Source organism: Coregonus clupeaformis, chromosome 37, assembly GCF_020615455.1.
Source record: "Coregonus clupeaformis isolate EN_2021a chromosome 37, ASM2061545v1, whole genome shotgun sequence".
Lineage (NCBI taxonomy): Eukaryota > Metazoa > Chordata > Actinopteri > Salmoniformes > Salmonidae > Coregonus > Coregonus clupeaformis.
This window is the reverse complement of record NC_059228.1, coordinates 4564173-4586318: the sequence shown is the minus strand read 5'-3', so window position 1 is coordinate 4586318 and position 22146 is coordinate 4564173.

The following is a 22146-nucleotide window of genomic DNA, read 5'->3' as shown; positions in this document are numbered from 1 at the left end:
CTCCTAATCCACAAACTCGCCCAGTAGCTGCCTCCAGCAGCCCCGTCGTCCATGCCGTGTGCCCCCCCCAAAAAAATTATTGGGGTTGTCTCTTGTGTGTCCGACGTCGGCCCGGTTGGCGCCGCTGCTCCTCTCTATGGCGCGCCTCCACCGTCTCCTCCCACGGACGGCGATCCATTCCGGCCTGGATTTTCTCCCAAGTCCAGGACCCCTGCCCGTCCAAGATCTTCTCCCAAGTCCAGGCTGTCTGCTCCTGGACACGCTGCTTGGTCCTTTGATGGTGGGATCTTCTGTCACGATCGTCATAATGATTGGACCAAGGCGCAGCGTGATATGCATACATCTTTTTAATAGTGTACTGGCAACACGATACAAAATACAAAACAACCAAACGAAATGTGAAGTCCTCGGTTAACAACACAAACCAACACGGAACAAGATCCCACAAAACACAAGTGCACAATAGGCTGCCTAAGTATGGTTCCCAATCAGAGACAACAAGCAACAGCTGATTCTCGTTGCCTCTGATTGAGAACCACCCTGGCCAACCTAGAAAACACATGAACTAGAAACTGAACATAGAACACAAAACATAGACCCTACACACCCTGGCTCAACATATAAGAGTCCCCAGAGCCAGGGCGTGACAGTAGTTTAAGAAACAATGTTCATGAAATCAATAATTTGCAGATGACAGATGACATTCATATTCTGACAATCTCTGAAACTCACTTAGATAATACATTTGATGATACAGTGGTAGCAATACATTGTTATAAGATCTACAGAAAATACAGAAATGCCAAAGGTGGAGGTGTGAATGTTTATATTCAGAACCACATTCCTGTTAAGCTTAGAGAGGATTTCATGTTAAATACTGTTGAAGTAATATGGCTACAGGTTCATCTGCCTCACCTAAAGCCCATTCTGGTGGGAAGCTGCTATGTACCACCAAGTGCTAACCGTCAGTATCTGGATAACATGTGTGAAATGCTTGATAATGTATGTGATATCAATAGAGGTCTATGTCTGGGTGATTTAAGTATTGACTGGCTTTCATCAGGCTGTCCACTCAAGAGAACGCTTCAAATTGTAACTAGTACTTGCAACCTGTTCAGGTTATCAATCAACCTACCAGAGTAGTTACAAACAGCACGGGAATGAAGTCATCAACATGTATTGATCACATCTTTACTAATGCTGCAGAAATGTGTTTGAAAGCAGTATCCAAATCCATCGGTTGTAGTGATCACATATCTAGGAAAAGAGGTCATACAATAAGTTTTGTAGTGATTCCTATGTTGTTGATATAAATAATATTTGTTGGTCTGAGTTGTGTAATGACAAGCAACCAGACACTGCACTTGACACATTTATGAAATTGCTTATCCCAGTTACTAATAAGCATGCACCAATTAAGAAAATGACTGTAAAAACGGTTAAATCCCCTTGGATTGATGAGGAATTTAAAAATGGTATGGTTGAGAGGGATGAGGCAAGAGAAATGACAAATAGGTCTGGCAAATAGGTCTGGTACAACTGATTGGCAAACACACTGCAAATTGAGAAATTGTCACGATCGTCTGACGAATGAGACCAAAGCGCAGCGCGTTGAGTGAACATGACTTTATTAAATTAAAGTACTCAATGCCAAAACAACAAACAATGACGATACGTGAAGTCCACAGTGACAAAGACTGAATACGGAACAAAAACCCACAACACTAAGGTGAACACTGACAGTTTAAATATGGCTCCCAATCAGAGATAACGAGCCGACAGCTGACACTCGTTACCACTGATTGGGAGTCACACGACCAAACAAGGAAACACAACCAAAACCAAACCAAACACAACAAAACGAACACACCCTGGCTCAACATACAAAGTCCCGGAGCCAGAGCGTGACAGTACCCCCCCCTAACGGCGCGGACTGCGACCGCGCCTCAAAAACCCCAAACAGGGGAGGGCTGGGTGGGCATTACTCCTCGGAGGCGGCTCCGGCTCCGGGCTTGACCACCACCCTTCTTCAATCCCCCCGTAGCGCCCCCGGTCCGATCTGACCCAGCTGGTAGGATCTGGACTGACGACGCGCACCCCTGGCTTGGCGCGTGAGGCAGGAACGGACCGGACCTGGCTGACGATACGCACCCTAGGCTTGATGCGTGAGCCGGAACGGGCCTCACCAGGCTGACGACTCGCATCCCTGGCTTGGTGCGAGTAGTAGGAATGGGCTGGATCAGGCTGACGGCTCGCACCCCTTGGCTTGGTGCGAGTAGCAGGGACGAGCTGAACCAGGCTGACGACTCGCACCCTTGGCTTGGTGCGAGTAGCAGGAACGGGCTGGACCAGGCCGACGACTGCACTCCCCTGGCTTGGTGCGAGTAGCAGGAACGGGCTGGACCAGGCTGACGACTCGCACCCTTGGCTTGGTGCGAGTAGCAGGAACGGGCTGGACCAGGCTGACGACTCGCACCCTTGGCTTGGTGCGAGTAGCAGGAACGGGCTGGACCAGGCTGACGACTCGCACCCTTGGCTTGGTGCGAGTAGCAGGAACAGGCCGGGCTGGGCTGGCGACGCACACCGTAGGTTTTGTGCGTGGAGCAGGAACAGGCCGGGCTGGGCTGGCGACGCACACCGTAGGCTTTGTGCGTTGAGCAGGAACAGGCCGGGCTGGGCTGGCGACGCACACCGTAGGCTTTGTGCGTTGAGCAGGAACAGGCCGGGCTGGGCTGGCGACGCACACAGTAGGCTTTGTGCGTTGAGCAGGAACAGGCCGGGCTGGGCTGGCGACGCACACCGTAGGTTTTGTGCGTGGAGCAGGAACAGGCCGGGCTGGGCTGGCGACGCACACAGTAGGCTTTGTGCGTTGAGCAGGAACAGGCCGGGCTGGGCTGGCGACGCACACCGTAGGTTTTGTGCGTGGAGCAGGAACAGGCCGGGCTGGGCTGGCGACGCACACCGTAGGCTTTGTGCATTGAGCAGGAACAGGCCGGGCTGGGCTGGCGACGCACACCGTAGGTCTGGTACGTGGAGCAGGAACAGGCCGGGCAGGGCTGTCGACGCACACCGTAGGCTTTGTGCGTGGAGCAGGAACAGGCCGGGCTGGGCTGGCGACGCACACCGTGGACTTGGTGCGTGGAGTAGGAACAGGCCGGTCCATACTGGGAACACACACCACTGGCCTTAACCGGGGATCAGGAACGGGCCGGACCGGACTGGTAACACACCTCAGTCTCTCACGCCGTGCCTCAACTACTTCCCTCCCTCTACTCGCCAATGGCTCCCGTAATCCGGTAGCCTTCTCTCCACGTCTCCCTGTGGCAGCCTCCTGCTGCCCAGCCGCCCAAGCCATGTGCCCCCCCCAAAAAACTTTTTGGGGTTGCCTCTCGTCCTTCCGACGATGACCCTGCTGACGCCGTTGCTCCTCTCCATCCTGGGTCTCCCCCTTCATCGCCCTCCGGTACCGGACGGCCTCCTCCTTCGTAATATGCCCCCAGCCGAGGAGGACATCCACCAGCGTTACCTCCTGCGTGTGTTCCTGGACACGCTGCTTGGTCCTGGTACGGTGGGTTTTTCTGTCACGATCGTCTGACGAATGAGACCAAAGCGCAGCGCGTTGAGTGAACATGACTTTATTAAATTAAAGTACTCAATGCCAAAACAACAAACAATGACGATACGTGAAGTCCACAGTGACAAAGACTGAATACGGAACAAAAACCCACAACACTAAGGTGAACACTGACAGTTTAAATATGGCTCCCAATCAGAGATAACGAGCCGACAGCTGACACTCGTTACCACTGATTGGGAGTCACACGACCAAACAAGGAAACACAACCAAAACCAAACCAAACACAACAAAACGAACACACCCTGGCTCAACATACAAAGTCCCGGAGCCAGAGCGTGACAGAAATCATGTGACTAAACTGAATAAAAAGAAGAAGAAACTGCAATGTGAAACAAAGATAAATTATATAAATAATAATTATTATTGTAAAAAGCATTGGAGCACCTTAAAATGAAATGTTGGGCAAAAAGGCAAGCTCCGCTCCATCATTCATTGAATCAGATGGCTTATTCATCACAAAACCCACTGATAACGCCAACTACTTTAATTATTCTTTCATTGGCAAGATGAGTAAACTTAGGCATTACATGACAGCAACAAATGCTGACACTACACATCCAAGTATATCTGACCAAATTATGAAAGACAAGCATTGTAATTTTGAATTCCGTAAAGTAAGTGTGGAAGAGGTGAAAAAACGATTGTCGTCTATCAACAATGACAAGCCACCGGGATCTGACAACTTGGATGGAAAATTACTGTGGATAATAGAGGACGATATTGTCACTCCTATTTGCCATATCTTCAATTTAAGCCTATTAGAAAGTGTGTGCCCTCAGGCCTGGAGGGAAGCAACATTTATTCCCCTACCTAAGAATAGTAAAGCCCCCTTCACTTGCTCAAATAGCCGACTAATCAGCCTGTTACCAACCCTTAGTAAGCTTTTGGAAAAAGTTTGACAAGATGCAATGCTATTTTACAGTAAACAAATTGACAACAGACTTCCAGCACGCTTATAGGGAAGGACATTCTACAAGCAGAGCACTTACACAAATGACTGATGATTGGCTGGGAGAAATTGATGATACAAATATTGTGGGGGCTGTTTTGTTAGACTTCAGTGTGGCTTTTGACATTATCGATCATAGTCTGTTGCTGGAAAAACGTATGTGTTATGGTTTTACACCCCCTGCTATATTGTGGATAAAGAGTTACCTGTCTAACAGAACACAGAGGGTGTTATTTAATGGAAGCCTCTCCAACAAAATCCAGATAGAATCAGGAATTCCCCAGGGCAGATGTCTAGGCACCTTACTTTTTTTCAAACTTTACTAACGACATGCCACTGGCTTTGAGTAAAGCCAGTGTGTCTATGTATGCGGATGACTCAACACTATACACATCACCTACCACAGCGACTGAAATGACTGCAACACTTAACAAAGAGCTGCAGTTAGTTTCAGAATGGGTGGGAAGGAACAAGTTAGTCCTAAATATTTCTAAAACTAAAAACATTGTATATGGGACAAATCCTTCACTAAACCCTGAACCTAAACTAAATCTTGTAATGAACAATGTGGAAATTGAGCAAGTTGAGGAGACTAAACTGCTTGGAGTAACCCTGGATTGTAAACTGTCATGATCAAAACATATTGATACAACGGTAGCTAGCATGGGGAGAAGTCTGTCCATAATAAAGTGCTACTCTGCATTCTTAATAGCACTATCAACAAGGCAGGTTCTACACGCTCTAGCACCTGGACTACTGTTCAGTCGTGTGGTCAGGTGCCACACGGCTAACACAGAGAGCTAACATTAATAATATGCATGTCAATCTCTCCTGGCTCAAAGTGGAGGAGCGGATGACTTCATCACAAGTTGTATTTGTGAGAAGTATTGACATGTTGAATATACCGAGTTGTCTGTTTGAACTACTGACACACAGCTCGGACACTATGCATACCCCACAAAACATGCCATCAGAGGTATCTTCACAGTCCCCAAGTCCAGAACAGACTATGAGAGGTGCACAGTACTAAAATAGAGCCATGACTACATGGAACTGTATTCCACATCAAGCAACTCATGCAAGCAGTAAAATTAGATTTTAAAAACATATAAAAATACACCTTATGGAACAGCGAGGACAATGAAGCAACACAAACATAGGCACAGACACATGCAAACAAACACACGATAACATACGCACTATACACACACGTACACATGGATTTTGTGTTGTAGATATGTGGTAGTAGAGTAGGGGCCTGAGGGCACACATGTAATATGGTGTGAAATCTGTTGTGAATGTATTGTAATGTTTAAAAAAAATGTATAACTACCTTAATTTTTCTGGATCCCAGGAAGAGTAGCTGCTGCCTTGGCAGGGATCCATAATAAATAGAAATACAAATTAAAAATACAGTAGGCCTAATAATCAGTTGCACTGGGGGTAATACTTCGGGTAGAGCAAAATCTGATTGGGGGTTCAGTAACTAAAGAAGGTTGAGAATCACTGGTCTAGGAGTCTTTTAACCACTAAGGTTGATGTCCGCGCCCCCACTGAAATCTAATTAGCATAATAAAAAAATCAGTCAGTTTAAGCTAGAGATATTATAGTTTTTTGCATTGGATGCGTCTCAATCCACCACATCTGCCTATGTTGCACTTCCGCATCTGCGGGGGAAAGGTGACAGAGCTAGAGCAATGTTTGTCAGACCATGAGACTCATGGGCAGCGCACAATTGGCCTAGCGTTGTCCAGGGTAGGGGAGGGAATGGTCGGCAGGGATGTAGTTCAGTTGATAGAGCATGGCGTTTGCAACGCCAGGGTTGTGGGTTCGATTCCCACGGGGGACCAGTATGAAAAACATTTAAAAAAATGTATTCACTAACTGTAAGTCGCTCTGGATAAGAGCGTCTGCTAAATGACTAAAATGTAAATGTAAAATGTAATGAGACATCCCGAAAATCTGTCTTTTCACAAAATCATCTGTAGCATCCAAACGGTTTGGCCTACAAACGTTCTGTTTCTTTCTGCCTGCTTGTCCCAAGGTTCCACACAGGATATTTGGATTGATGTGATTGGGTAAGACGCAGCCTCTTGTATTTGCATATAACCATGCGATTGGATTAGACAGGGCACTGGTAGAGGTAGGCGTTGCTTCGAGAGAGAGAGAGAGAAAGAGAGTTGCTGAGTTAAAGAGGCCGCTGCGCCCGGTAGATTTTTTAAAGCCGTCTAACAATAATGTATTGACTTTTATATAACAAAATGGGATGTTGTCCGGATTGACCCTGACCGCGGTCCGCCAGCTGAGTTTGGCTGGCTTAGACTCTTATGGGTTAAAATCAACATGGAAAAGTATCTGCCTTTGATCCCACCACAACAAATCCCAATATAATCCCTGGAAGTAATGACTAGACTGACTGCTGGTGAGAACAGCCTCTGTGATAAAGTCACATGCAGGTACACATGGTAAGGCCACATTGTAAGGTCACATGCAGGTACACACGGACGTACGTACATAGATATTTGAGCAAATTTGTTTTTGCCTAAACAAAAGCAGACTTTCGCCAAAGTCCAAATTATTTGAAATTAGCAGAGTAAAACCTGAAAGTTGAGACAAAAACACTTCCGGCAGTGACTGAACTGCACTACAACAACACTTCCCCAAAATTGCCACTGCTGTTTGTTTTTCTAACTCTATTAAATGTGTAATGTTTCCATAATAGGAGTGACTGAGACTGTAGGCAGGTTTCCATTGACCCAGGTTTATTAGACAATAGCAATGTCGCAACAACAAAAAACATTGCGACACGTGTAATGGAAACGGCAGGAGAAATGTTCTAAAGATCGGCAACATTTTTATCCGTTTGACAGGGTCAGTGGTGTAAAGTACTTAAGTAAAAATACTTTAAAGTACTACTTAAGTAGTTTTTTAGGGTAATCTATACTTTACTATTTATATTTTTGACAACTTTTACTTTTACTTCACTACATTCCTAAAGAAAATTATGTACTTTTTACTCCATACATTTTCCCTGACACCCAAAAGTACTCGTTACATTTTGAATGCTTAGCAGGACAGAAAATGGTCCAGTTCACACACTTATCAAGAGAACCTCCCTGGTCATTCCTGCTGCCTCTGATGTGGCGGAATCACTAAACACAAATGCTTTGTTTGTAAATGATGTCTGAGTGTTGGAGTGTGACCCTGGCTATACGTAAATGTAAAAAAAAATGAGAAAATTGTGCCATCTGATTTGATTAATATAAGGATTTTTTTATTATTCGTACTTTTAATTTTACTTTTGATACTTAAGTATATTTTAGCAACTACATTTATATTTAAAACCAAATACTTTTAGACTTTTACTCAAGCAGTATTTTACTGGGTGACTTTCACTTTTACTTGAGTCATTTTCTAATAATGTATCTTTACTTTTACTCAAGTATGACAATTGGATACTTTTTCCACCACTGGACAGTGGTGGATTTTTGTTTTGTCTAACTCTCTTTATTAAGAAAAACTATGATGGAAAAAGTGTTTTTCTAATAAATTATGATTGCCGAATAATTTTGAAGGTATGCAGGGCATGTGATGTCATCATGTAACCATAATACTCCACTCCATATTTTATTCTAAATGCCTACTGCTTAAATTTATTTTTCAACTATTTTTCTTTGCAGGACAAGGATTGTCTTGACTTTCAAGAAATGTATGAATTGCTTCCCCTTGCTTTTCTGGTTGGCTGGATGCAAGTTTCACCATCCAAAAATTTCAGATTAAAAGGAGTGCAAGTTTCACCATGGCACAGAGCGTGGTGATACGTTTGCAAATGAGAATTATTAGAATATGGCAAATATTAGTCAATTCTTCCATTCTATCCATGCTGGCTTTTGCAGGCTAACTGAGACATGAAACAGATAGGTGGGAAGGCATACAGGCTGTCGGCAATTTGTTAATGCGCAATTTGCCTAAATGGATCATGGAAACACTTCAACCACTTCATTTTTATTGGACACTAGGTTTTTGTGAAAAATAAATACATGTTTTGTAGGTGTGACGTCATTATGTCTAACTGTTTTTATCGACACGACGTTGAATGGAAACGCACCGTAGCAGTCAATTGTCGCATCTATTTTCTATGCAAACTTTCTAAATGTCGACAAAAAAAATCACTGGACAAGTTAATGGTAACATAGCTTATGATAGGGATGACGGGGGCCACAACAATGGCTGTCCCTCTCCCTGCTGCTTTCTCCAGGAGCCTAAACTACTAATGACCTCCTGATGTATACTCTGCATTAGTCGCATGCACACACACACAGCCAGGTCTATAGGGAGGGCATTTGTCACAGTCTCAGCCCTGGCTGTCAATTGGTAGGCAGTGGAGGAGCAAGGGCAGAGACTCAGGGTCTAAATTCCCTTTCAGTAACAATACATGTCAGAGAGCTCTATTAGGGGTGATTCTCCAGGGGGTTGGACACATTGTTGAAAGAACAAAGTGGCCAGATAGAGAGATGGTAATAGAGACTGGTAAGGATAGAGACATCAATATGTACGGCGTAACATTGAGCTCTGTGTGTGTTTGTTATGTGTGTACGGTGTAACATTGGGTTAGAAGTCCATTAAAGCTCATTATATTGGGGTGAATGGGGCTAGAGTAAATTGGCTTGCGAAAGTATTCACCACCCTTTGCATTTTTCATATTTTGTTGCCTTACAACCTGGAATTAAAATAGATTTTTTGGGGGGGTTGTATCATTTGATTTACACAACATGCCTACCACTTTGAAGATGCAAAATATTTGTTATTGTGAAACAAACAAGAAATAAGACAAAAAAACTGAAAACCTGAGCGTGCATAACTATTCACCCCCCCAAAGTCAATACTTTGTAGAGCCACCATTTGCAGCAATTACAGCTGCAAGTCTCTTGGGGTATGTCTTTATAAGCTTGGCGCATCTAGCCACTGGGAGTTTTCCCATTCTTCAAGGCAAAACTGCTCCAGCTCCTTCAAGTTGGATGGGTTCCGCTGGTGTACAGCAATCTTTAAGTCATTCCACAGATTCTCAATTGGATTGAGGTCTGGGCTTTGACTAGGCCATTCCAATACATTTAAATGTTTCCCCATAAACCACTCGAGTGTTGCTTTAGCAGTATGCATAGGGTCATTGTCCTGCTGGAAGGTGAACCTCCATCCCAGTCTCAAATCTCTGGAAGACTGAAACAGGTTTCCCTCAAGAATTTCCCTTTATTTAGCGCCATCCATCATTCCTTCAATTCTGACTAGTTTCCCAGTCCCTGCCGATGAAAAACATCCCCACAGCATGATGCTGCCACCACCATCCTTCACTGTGGGGATGGTGTTCTCGGGGTGATGAGAGGTGTTGGGTTTGCGCCAGACATAGCGTTTTCCTTGATGGCCAAAAAGCTCAATTTTTGTGTCATCTGACCAGAGTACCTTCTTCCATATGTTTGGGGAGTCTTCCACATGCCTTTTGGCGAACACCAAACGTGTTTGCTTATTTTCTTCTTTAAGCAATGGCTTTTTTCTGGCCACTCTTCCGTAGAGCCCAACTCTGTGGAGTGTACGGCTTAAAGTGGTCCTATGGACAGATACTCCAATCTCCGCTGTGGAGCGTTGCAGCTCCTTCAGGGTTATCTTTGGTCTCTTTGTTGCCTCTCTGATTAATGCTCTCCTTGCCTGGTCTGTGAGTTTTGGTGGGTGGCCCTCTCTTGGCAGGTTTGTTGTGGTGCCATATTCTTTCAATTTTTTAATAATGGATTTAAATGGTGCTCCGTGGGATGTTCAAAGTTTCTGATATTTTTTTATAACCCAACCCTTAATCTGCACTTCTCCACAACTTTGTCCCTGACCTGTTTGGAGAGCTCCTTGGTCTTCATGGTGCTGCTTGCTTGGTGGTGCCCCTTGCTTAGTGGTGTTGCAGAGTCTGGGCCCTTTCAGAACAGGTGTATATATACTGAGATCATGTGACAGATCATGTGACACATGGATTGCACACAGGTGGACTTTATTTAACTAATTATGTGACTTCTGAAGGTAATTGGTTGCACCAGATCTTATTTAGGAGCTTCATAGCAAAGGGGGTGAATACATATGCACGCACCACTTTTCCGTTATTAATTTTTTAGAATTTTTGGACTATTTTGTCGATGTCCATTACATGAAATCCAATTAAAAATCAATTTAAATTACATGTTGTAATGCAACAAAATGGGGGGGATGAATACTTTTGCAAGGCCCTGTATGACGGCTAAAGAAAGACGCTAAAATAGTATTAGCGGCCATGTTTGTATTGTATTGTTATTTGAAATTAAATATATAGAAATTAAAGCGGGAACTTGTTGTGTGGGCAGAGCTAAAAGCATGGGGGACAAAGGCCTCATCTTCACACTTCCACTGACAGCTAGCTAACCATCTTCATTCTCATACTAGGCATGATGTGGCTATGAATGCTAATGAATTACCATCACGTTATCTGCTTTTAAATAATTGCATTAAACTATTGTAATTGCCTATTTTAAAGCATCATTAATCAGATGTCTAAACAGTTTACTTTGAGGGCGGGAGGGAGTGAAGGAGGGCAGTATAAGAGGAGAGAAAGGTTGTTATGAAAGGTCTGTATTGATGTGATCTACATTATGTGGTTGTGTTAGTGCTGAGCAATTAGTGCTTTTTGAGGTCTGTTCAATTATAAAAAAAAGAATCACGGTTTCCCCCCCAAAAATAGACATTAAATGCACTATGAATTATGTGGGTTGAATGCTGTAACAACTTATTAACCATCATTTATTCACATTACTTTACTTTAATAAAATATTTCAGTTGTTGTGTATATTACATTTGTTTTAGGCCTATTTGATGACTTTATTATTTAATTCCAAGTCATCATCTCATCTCTATAGATCTGCTGCCTATGCTGTCTGACTAAATCGCTATTTTAGTAATTCTTCAAAGGAAATAAGGCATATTTTTATGACTGCTGAATACCAACTATCAATCACTTAGATCATGTATTTTCAGGTAGAGATACTTCATTAAGAAGCTGCTCTCTATCCCTCTCGATCGCGCGTTCTTCAGTCTCTTCTCTCCGTCTCAGTGTCTGCACCAAAAAGACTAGACAAGTAGGCACGCAACGGATTATGGTAATTGTAGTTAATTACCACATTTTCTGCTCTAAATTACGCTCTCCAACCCTGTTCCTGGAGAGCTTCCGTCCAGTAGGGTTTCGCTCCAACACTAATTTAGTGCACCCGATTCTAATAATTTGCTGGTTGAAGCGAGTAGGGTAGTTCTCCAGGAACAGGGTTGGAGAGCCCTGATATAGAATATTGGCCTGTTGGAAACTACAACTCACTACTACACCCAACAGTTTGGGCTTGATCTGATTTACACTATTTATACAAAAGTATGTGGACACCCATTTAAATTAGTGGATTCGGCTATTTCAGCCACACCCATTGCTGACAGGTGTATAAAATCGAGCACACAGCCATGCAATCTCCATACAAATACATTGGCAGTAGAATGGCCTTACTGAAGAGCTCAGTGACTTTCAACGTGGCACCATCATAGGATGACACCTTTCCAACAAGTCAGTTGGTCAAATTTCTGCCCTGCTAGAGCTGCCCCGGTCAACTGTAAGTGCTGTTATTGTGAAGTGGTAGGCCACACAAGCTCACAGAACGGGACCGCCAAGTGCTGAAGTGCGTAACGCATAAAAATCGCCTGTCCTCGGTTGCAACACTCACTACCAAGTTCCAAACTGCCTCTGGAAGCTAAGTCAGCACAAGAACTGTTCGTTCGGGAGCTTCATTAAATGGATTTCCATGGCTGAGCAGCCGCACACAGGCCTAAGATCACCATGCGCAATGCCAAGTGTCGGCTGGAGTGGTGTAAAGCTAGCCGCCATTGGACACCGGAGCAGTGGAAACACGTTCTCCGGAGTGATGAGTCATGCTTCACCATCTGGCAGTCCAACGGAGGAATCTGGGTTTGGCAGATGCCAGGAGAGCGCTACATGTCCCAATGCATAGTGCCAACTGTAAAGTTTGGTGGTGGAGGAATAATGGTCTGGGACTGTTTTTCATGGTTCGGGCTAGGCCCTTAGTTCCAGTGAAGGGAAATCTTAATGCTACAGCATACAATGACAATCTAGATGATTCTGTGCTTCCAACTTTGTGGCAACAGTTTGGGGAAGGCCCTTTCCTGTTTCAGCATGACAATGCCCCCGTGCACAAAATGAGGTGCATACAGAAATGGTTTGTCGAGATTGGTATGGAAGAACTTAACTGACCTGCGCAGAGCCCTGACCTCAACCCCATCGAACACCTTTGGGATGAATTGGAACACCGACTGCGAGCCAGGTCTAATCACCCAACATCAGTTCCCGACCTCACTAATGCTCTTGTGGCTGAATGGAAACAAGTCCCCGCAGCAATGTTCCAACATCTAGTGGAAAGCCTTCCCAGAAGAGTGGAAGCTGTTATAGCAGCAAAAGGGGGACCAACTCCATATTAATGCCCTGAATAAGATGTTCGATGAGCAGGTGTCCACATACTTTTGGTCATGTACTGTATCTAGAGAACCCGCTCATTGCGCTCACAGAAGAAAACGGAACGAAATGGAATTCAAATAATTGAATCGACATTTAAAAAACATTTAGGTTAATTGCTCATCACTACGTTGTGTGTGTGTGACTACGTGAGAAGTTGTTACAAAAGGTGTAAAAATACCTCGCTGCTCCAAGATAAACCCTGGAACTGACATTTACAAAGGCCTGAAGAGGTGTATGGGCGAGAGGGTTTTCCTGAGTGTGTATGTCTCCGTGTGTGTGTGTCTATGTGTGTACAGGGGGTTGCCTTCTACCTAGGAGAAAGTCCCATTGATGGTCTCCTGTTTGAAGAAGCTAGCAGCAGGTCAGAAGGAAAATATGGGATTTTCCACAGTTTACCGAATTTAGGCGTGCGAGTGTGTGTGTGCCCGCATGTGTGTGTGTGTGTGTGTGTGTGTGTGTGTGTAAGAGGGGCTACACCTGTTTGCTCAGGGATGTGTGAAGTTTAAAGTGTGCGATTCATACGTAATTGAGAGGGGAACTCTGTTTTTACATGCGGAGGTGGAGGGCGGAGGTGGAGTGTTGACCTAGGGAATGCACACAGAGCCTGTGTAACCTAGAGGTAATAGAGCATGTGTTAGCATAATTGCTGTAGGCAGTTATTGCAGAGGCCTTTTAAAAAACCAATTCACCAAAAGATTCAAGCAGAACGATAGAAACAAAAACGTTAAAAAAGAGGTTAGCGTTTATTTTTATTTTTCCAAAGTGCATTGTTGTAGGCTATGTTAGAGCATACAGTAAAATAAATGAGTGTCATGTATTTGGAAGATCATACCAAGACAATATGAAAAGCTTGAGTTCGGTCACAATTCAAATACATCTAGAAGCCACTTGGGTAGAGCTCTGTATCTGAACAATAGAGAATGATAGAGGCCTCTAGTGGCCAAAAGGCTGCATTAGCATGGGCAACGCCGTTGAGGGCTTCCACCATTTTAATGTAGTCAACTGGGTGGGACTTCCAACTTCATTGGCTGATCCTTCCTGGTGATCCTGTTGGAGTCACGTCCAACCGGGTCATCAGGAGGGATCAGCCAACCGTGAAGAAGAAAATGGACTATTTCAAAATGGAGATTGCCTCAATGGTGCTGCCAATGATGTCACAGATGCTATAATGGAACAGATACAAAGATGAGTCCTCTATCTCTTTGATCTGAACAAGCAGTCATGCTATTCTGCCATAGAAAGGTAGTTGATAGTAGTTGATGACCCAGCAGATACATGTGACTGACAGAAGTTTCCTCTGGGAAAAAGCTGTTACTTGACATTGGAGACGGTGATATCAGTAAGGCCTTTTAGCGCCATCTATTGGTTGGCTCCACTTACTGGCTCATGGGACCAGTATCATATCACACCGCGCCTCTGTGTCAATCAGTAACCCCCACGTCCCCAATCTACACACCGTCTCCCCTCACAACCCTGTACGTCGCTCTTCCCCACCTCTCTCATCTTTGTCTCCCCCTGCACAACAACCACTGACTCCCCACCACAGGCCTTCCCCTCCTTCCTTGCCTATTCACACCCTCTCTCTCCCCCTTTACTACCACCTACCCCCTCATCCCTCTACTTGGGCCCTATAAAATCTGTGATGCGGAGAACGCAGACAATAAAACGGAACTCAACACTATAAAAAAAATGTATTGAACTTAGTAGGGAATCAACTAAATGTATCGATTATGTATTAATTTGCCCAAGTTCATCATAAGAAATTAACATACTGCATCAGTAATTCATATTTCATGCAACTTTCTGAAGAGGCAACGAGAATTCCCCCCGTCTGTGTATGTGCACAAGTCTACCATTTTGTGTAGCCATTAGCAACTCTACCATCCTATGTGCCCTACAAAAACACAGCTAATCAACAGCCTCTTACTAGGTGCACATTGGAATTAAAGGGTAACTACACCCAAAACACATTTCTCCCAGACCTCAAAGGTGGTCTCTTGATGTGGTTTAACCTTTTCACGTGTGAGTTCCAAATATCTCAAACGATCCCCCCAGCATTTAATTTTTTTGTGCGCGATGTCAGAATGTATTCACTGTTACAAAATGTGATTTTTACGCAACAGGACAGTTATTCCATAAGAGTCTATTGACGCACCTGTGTGTCAATCTACAGTGCATCTGGGAAAGTATTCAGACCCGTTGACTTTTTCAAAATGTTGTTACGTTACAGCCTTATTCTAAAGTGGATTCAACTGTTTCCCCCCCCTCATCAGTCTACACACAATACCCCATAATGACAAAGCAAAAACAGAAAATGTATTAAAAATAAAAAACTTAAATATCACATTTAAGTATTCAGTATTAAGTATTCAGACCCTTTACTCAGTACTTTGTTGAAGCACCTTTGGCAGCAATTACAGCCTTGAGTCTTCTTGTGTATGACGCTACAAGCTTGGCACACCTGTATTTGGGGAGTTTCTCCCATTCTTCTCTGCAGATCCTCTCAAGCTCTGTCAGGTTGGATGGGGAGCGTTGCTGCACAGTTATTTTCAGGTCTCTCCAGAGATGTTAAATCTGGTTCAAGTCCGTGCTCTGGCTGGGCCACTCAAGGACATTCAGAGACTTGTCCCAAAGCCACTCCTGCGTTGCCTTGGCTGTGCGCTTAGGGTCGTTGTCCTGTTGGAAGGTGAACCTTTGCCCCAGTCGGAGGTCCTGAGCGCTCTGGAGCAGGTTTTCATCAAGGATCTCTCTGTACTTTGCAAATGTTAATTTTTCCCTCGATCCTGACTAGTCTCCCAGTCCCTGCCGCTAAAAAACATCCCCACAGCATGATGCTGCCACCACCGTGCTTCACCGTAGGGATGGTGCCAGGTTTCCTCCAGACGTGACCCTTGGCATTCAGGCCAAAGAGTTCAATCTTGGTTTCATCAGACCAGAGAATCTTGTTTCTCATGGCCTGAGAGTCCTTTAGCTGCCTTTTGGCAAACACCAAGCGGGCTGTCATGTGCCTTTTACTGAGGAGTGGCTTCCGTCTGGCCACTCTACCATAAAGGCCTGATTGGTGGAGTGCTGCAGAGATGGTTGTCCTTCTGGAAGGTTCTCCCATCTCCACAGAGGAACTCTGGAGCTCTGTCATTGTGACTATCGGGTTCTTGGTCACCTCCCTGACCAAGGCCCTTCTCCCCCGATTGCTCAGTTTGGCCGGGCAGCCAGCTCTAGGAAGAGTCTAGGTGGTTCCAAACTTCTCTGAGCTCTACGGTCAATTCCTTCAACCTTATGGCTTGGATTTTGCTCTGACATGCACTGTCAACTGTGGGACCTTATATAGACAGAGGTGTGCCTTTCCAAATCACGTCCGATCAATTGAATTTACCACAGGTGGACTCCAATCAAGTTGTAAACATCTCAAGGAATCAATGGAAACAGGATGCACCTGAGCTCAATTTCGAGTCTCAGAGCAAAGGGTCTGAATATATTTGTAATATATTTGCAAAATTGTCTAAAAACCTGTTTTAGCTTTGTCATTATAAGGTATTGTGTGAAGATTGATGAGGAAATGTTTTATTTAATCCATTTTAGAATAAGACTGTAATGAAACAACATTTTGAAAAGTCAAGGGGTCTGAATACTTTCCAAATGCACTGTAACTAACATAATACAAAAATCCCCATCAAAATCAGTCTGTTTAAATTAGAGATATCCGCGTGGGCTGCTTCTCAATCCACCGCATCCACCTATGTCAGTCTTCCGCATCTGCGGTGGAAGCTGGCCGAGCTACAGCGGTGTTTGTCAGACATCCCGAAATTCGGTCTTCTCACGAAAACGTGTGTAGCGTCCAAACGGTTTGGCCTACAAACTATTATGACCACTAAACAGAAAGGAAAGACTCTCTGCTTTGCTCTAGGACCCCCACACGTGTCACGGGACTGGTCTGAAGGTAACCCATACAAACGAATGGTAGTATGGAGGTGGTTTTGTGGAAAGCTCAATAAATTAGAATATTGTGGAAAAGTTAAGTAATTTCAATATTTCAATTGGCAAAGTGAAACTCATATCGTGGATTAATTACACAAAAAGTGAAATCGTTCAAGGCTGTATTTGTTTTAATCTTGATGATTACGGCTTACAGCTCATGAAAACCCCAAATTCAGTATCTCAGAAAAATAGAATATGACATAAGACCAGTGAAAAAAGGAAATTTAAATCAGACATGTCGGCCTTCTGAAAAGTATGTTCTTGTACATGCAGTCAGTACTTGGTTGGGGCTCCTTTTGCATGAATCACTGCATCTATGCGGCGTGGCATGGAGTCGATCAGCCTGTGGCACTGCTGAGGTGTTATGGAAGCCCAGGTTGCTTCGATAGCGGCCTTCAGCTCGTCTGCATTGTTGGGTCTCGTGTCTCTCATCTTCCTCTTGACAATACCCCATAAATTCTGTATGGGGTTCAGATCAGGCGAGTTTGCTGGCCGATCAAGCACAGTAATCCCATGGTCATTGAACCAGGTATTGGTACCTTTGGCAGTGTGGGCAATATTCTAATTTATTGAGCTGCACCTGTATAAATATGTGTATATATATTTCCTGAGCTTTCTTATTTCTCCTAGATATTCAAAACCTTATTCCTTATTATACATTTTTTACAGTCTATTTTGCCATTTAAGAATGTGTTATTTAATGCATGTCTATGGGCTATAGTAGTAAAGGCCAAATTCAATATTTTATCAAATCATGTTTTTATATTTTGGGGGGATTCCTAATGTGGTCCTAAAGTTCAAAATCAAATAGTTAAATGATCAATGGTGTGACCATCTTAAAACAATTCCATATGTTAGCTTAGTACCCCCCAACAGCTTAGACTAGAGGTTAACCCACGCTGACCTCAAACCAAGGCACGCTGCCTGCTAATTATCTATGGGCTGTGTTTCAACTTGTCAATTTCTAATTATTTTCTAACAAGTTTTGTTTAACAACAGTTTGAATTTAGGTGTGTTCCGCCTCCTCAATAATTCACATAGAAGTAGCCCATTTCACTGTGGAAGACAATTTATGTTTGAGGCATTATGATGAGCCGGACAAACTTCTCTCTTCGATGAGAGCCCAAGCACTTACCCAGGTCAAATATGCAGACATTAGCACATCTCCAGTCAGAACAGAACCTGCAAGAACTTTTCTCCCCTGGCACATTTTCAAGGCAGCGGTGCCCGCATTGCCTTCATTGTTGTTTTCCTTACTAATAATAACTTTGGAGTTATTACGCTATCATAATCGTTTTCTGTATATCATGTTATGTCATTTCTACTGTAGCACACTGTATGTGTGTATGTATGTATGTATTGTGGCAGATAAGGGGGTTTTGTCAAGACGTTTACACAGATCAGACACGGACAGAGTTTGATTAGCTGGGTTTCAAGGGTGTTTATTAATAAAATAATCAAAAGAAAAGGTTAGGTCTCCCCCATGAGACCCTCTCCAGGATACCGTCTCCAACTACACAGAAGTTACCTTACTTCCCCCAGTCCTCTCTCATGTGCTGCCCTTCTGGATGCTTTATGGGCCTTGCACAGCTGGTGAGCAATCCACCCTTAATTACTCACCAGCTCCCAATCAGCCCCAATTAGTCCTGTCCGGGGAGCCCGTCGAGACCTGGCACATCCAGCAGATGGAGCCACCGCCTCGTGATGTATACTCCATCTGTTACCAGGCCTCGACGAGTCTCCCCCTGGTGGATGACCTGCTGTACGCAGCGTCTGTCTCCCTTCTCGATAGGGCATCTGCGTTTCCATGCTTCGCCCCTGACCTGTGCACAACAGAAAAAGAGAAGCGTTGAAGGGACAAGAACCACCTGGTGACCCGATCATTTGTGTATTTTCCCCAGACCAGGGGAGCATGGTCCGTGACCGCCAGACACTCTTTCTCAATAATTGAGTATTTTTTTTCTCTCTGGATCACCTTTGGCTGATGTACATGATGGGGTGCTCCTCCCCATCGTGTATCTGGGACAGAACGGCCCCTAGTCCCATATCACATGCATCTGTCTGGACCATCATCGGCACCTGGAAATCGGGCGTTACGAGAATCGGATGGGAGCACAGCGCTTCCTTCAGATGGCTGAACGCCGCTTCTGTCTCGTCCGTCCATTTCACTGTTTTTGGGAGGCGGACCCTGTTTAGATCGGTGAGGGGGAAGCTATAGCCGCAAAGTAGGGGATAAACCGGCTATAGTATCCTGCCAGTCCCAGGAAGGACTTGACCTGTGTCTTGGTGCGTGGAACGGGCCAGTCACGTGCCGCGTGAACCTTCCTCTCCTGGGGCTTGACGTTCCCCCGTCCGATCAAATACCCCAGGTACTCCACCTCCTCGAACACTAGCTTGCATTTCTTGGGGTTTGCGGTCAACCCGGCTTGTCTGAACGTGTCCAGCACCGCCTGGAGGCGCGTCAGGTGCTCCTCCCAACCTTGGCTGTGGATGATGATATCATCCAGATAGGCTGCTGCGTACTGCTGGTGGGGTCGAAGCACTCTGTTCATCAGTCACTGGAATGTGGGCGGGGCTCCATGGAGACCGAACGGGAGCACCTGGTACTGGTACAGACCGTCTGGTGTCGAGAACGCCGTCTTCTCCCGAGAGGAGGCTGCCAATGCTACCTGCCAATATCCTTTGGTCAGGTCAAGGGTGCTGATGTACCGGGCCTTTCCCAATCGGTCGATTAGCTCGTCCACCCTCGGCATGGGGTAGGCATCGAATACGCTTATGTCGTTCACACCCCGGAAATCATTACAGAAGCGGCGGCTACCATCTGGTTTGGGCACCAATATGATGGGGCGGCACAATGCACTGTGGGACTCTTCAACGACCCCCATCCTCAGCATAGCCTCCACTTCTTGTTTCACGGCCTTCTGTCGGGCCTCCGGAATTCGATACGGCCTCTTTCTTACCATTTCCCCGGGCCGGGTACGGATGTGGTGTTCAATGAGGGTCGTGCGGCCCGGCTTCTCGGAGAACACCGCTGTGTTCCAATCGACAAGCTCCCAGAGCTCTTGCTTCTGGGCCGGGTCGAGGTCCTCACTGCTCGGGACCACCACTGGTACCGTTGGCGTCCTGGGTCCCGACCATAACACGGCCAAGGCTGTCCTCTCGTGCCACTTCTTCAACAGGTTCACGTGGTAAATCTGTTGAGGTTTCCGTCTCCCCGGTTGCCGTACGCGATAGTTGACAGGTCCCAGTTTCTCGACCACCTCCTATGGTCAGTGCCATTTTGCCAGGAACTTACTTTGGTAATGGGCCAGGTTGTACATGTAGCGGCTGAGTATCTCCCGTTTGAGTCCGTCGTAGTTAGCCGCCTGTTCGTCGTTCAGGTCCCAATACGCCTTTTGGGCATTCCCAGAGAGGAACGGGGCCAGCAGACTTGCCCACTTCGGCCTTGGCCATCCTTCCGTAGCGCTGTCCATTCAAACATACAGAGGTATGTTTCAATGTCATCGTCTTCCGTTAGCTTGATTAAAAACTGGTTGGGAAGTGTATCAGGAGACGCTCCTCCTTGCAGCTTCCTGACTTCCTCCACGAGGCAGACATTTTGTAGTCACTGTTCCTCCAGCGTTCATTCCTGAACCGCCTGTTGTGCTTGTTGGGCCCGGACGAACTGAGCTATCAACTCGTCCATGCTGATGCTGTGTAAACGTCAACCCCGATCTGACTACGTTATCAAAGTGCCCGCATTCTCCACCACTTGTGGCAGATCAGGGGGTTGGGTCAAGACGTTTACACAGATCAGACACGGACAGAGTATGATTAGCTGGGTTTCAAGGGTGTTTATTAATAAAATAATCAAAAGAAAAGGTTAGGTCTCCCCCATGAGACCCTCTCCAGGATACCGTCTCCAACTACATGGAAGTGACCTTACTTCCCCCAGTCCTCTCTCATGTGCTGCCCTTCTGGATGCTTTATGGGCCTTGCACAGCTGGTGAGCAATCCGCCCTTAATTACTCACCAGCTCTCAATCAGCCCCAATTAGTCCTGTCCGGGGAGCCCGTCGAGACCTGGCACGTCCAGCAGATGGAGCCACCGCCTCGTGATGTATACTCCATCTGTTACCAGGCCTCGATGAGTCTCCCCCTGGTGGCTGACCTGCTGTACGCCACAGTATGTATGTATGGAGCATAATGTATTATGTGTGTATTCCTTTATAATCGCAGACAAACAAGGTACTAATTTCATAACCTTTATGGTGTTATACTCAATTGTGCTTATGTAGCTAGCTACATTATTCTATTAGCTTTGTAAAACAATGCTAATGGCGTCAGAGAAGTATTAGCTTGCGTTGTATATTTGAAGCTGCCCAGCCTTATCGTGACCATGACCTGTGTTTTCATTTGGCCCGTTTAGCATAGCTCTGCTCTGCCCTGCCCCCTTGTGGAGCTCTTCAGTTACTGTTCCTTACTGTTATATCATTCATAATTGTGATTTTGTCAATGCAATTTATTATTTTTATAGCAGTGTTATGTTACTTCATTGTAATATTGTTTTATTGCTATATCCTGATATTTAATTCTAATTACTAACAATTCCTCTTTATTCTGTACTTTCAGAAACCACACACACACACACACACACATACACACACACAGTATTGAACATAACTTACCAACATCATAACTGGAACTGTATATCTTTCTTGCAAAAGATTGAGGACAATATACTGTTTGGAGAGGGAGTAGGGGGGATGAGTGAGTGGAGAGGATGATGAGGGAGTCGGGAGGTGGGTGAGATAATTGTATAATGGAACTGTATTTGATTTGTATGTGAACTGTATGTCCAATTACAATAAACCTTGTTCAGTAATAATCTCACTTGTTAGCTGGCGGTGAACTATGTGGCCATTGAGGATAGCACTGTCGATCAGATGGAAAAAATATATTCTTATACCACTTAGTGGATTTTCCGAAGGCATGCCCCAAAGCTATTTATCATGTCCGCCTTATCCACTGC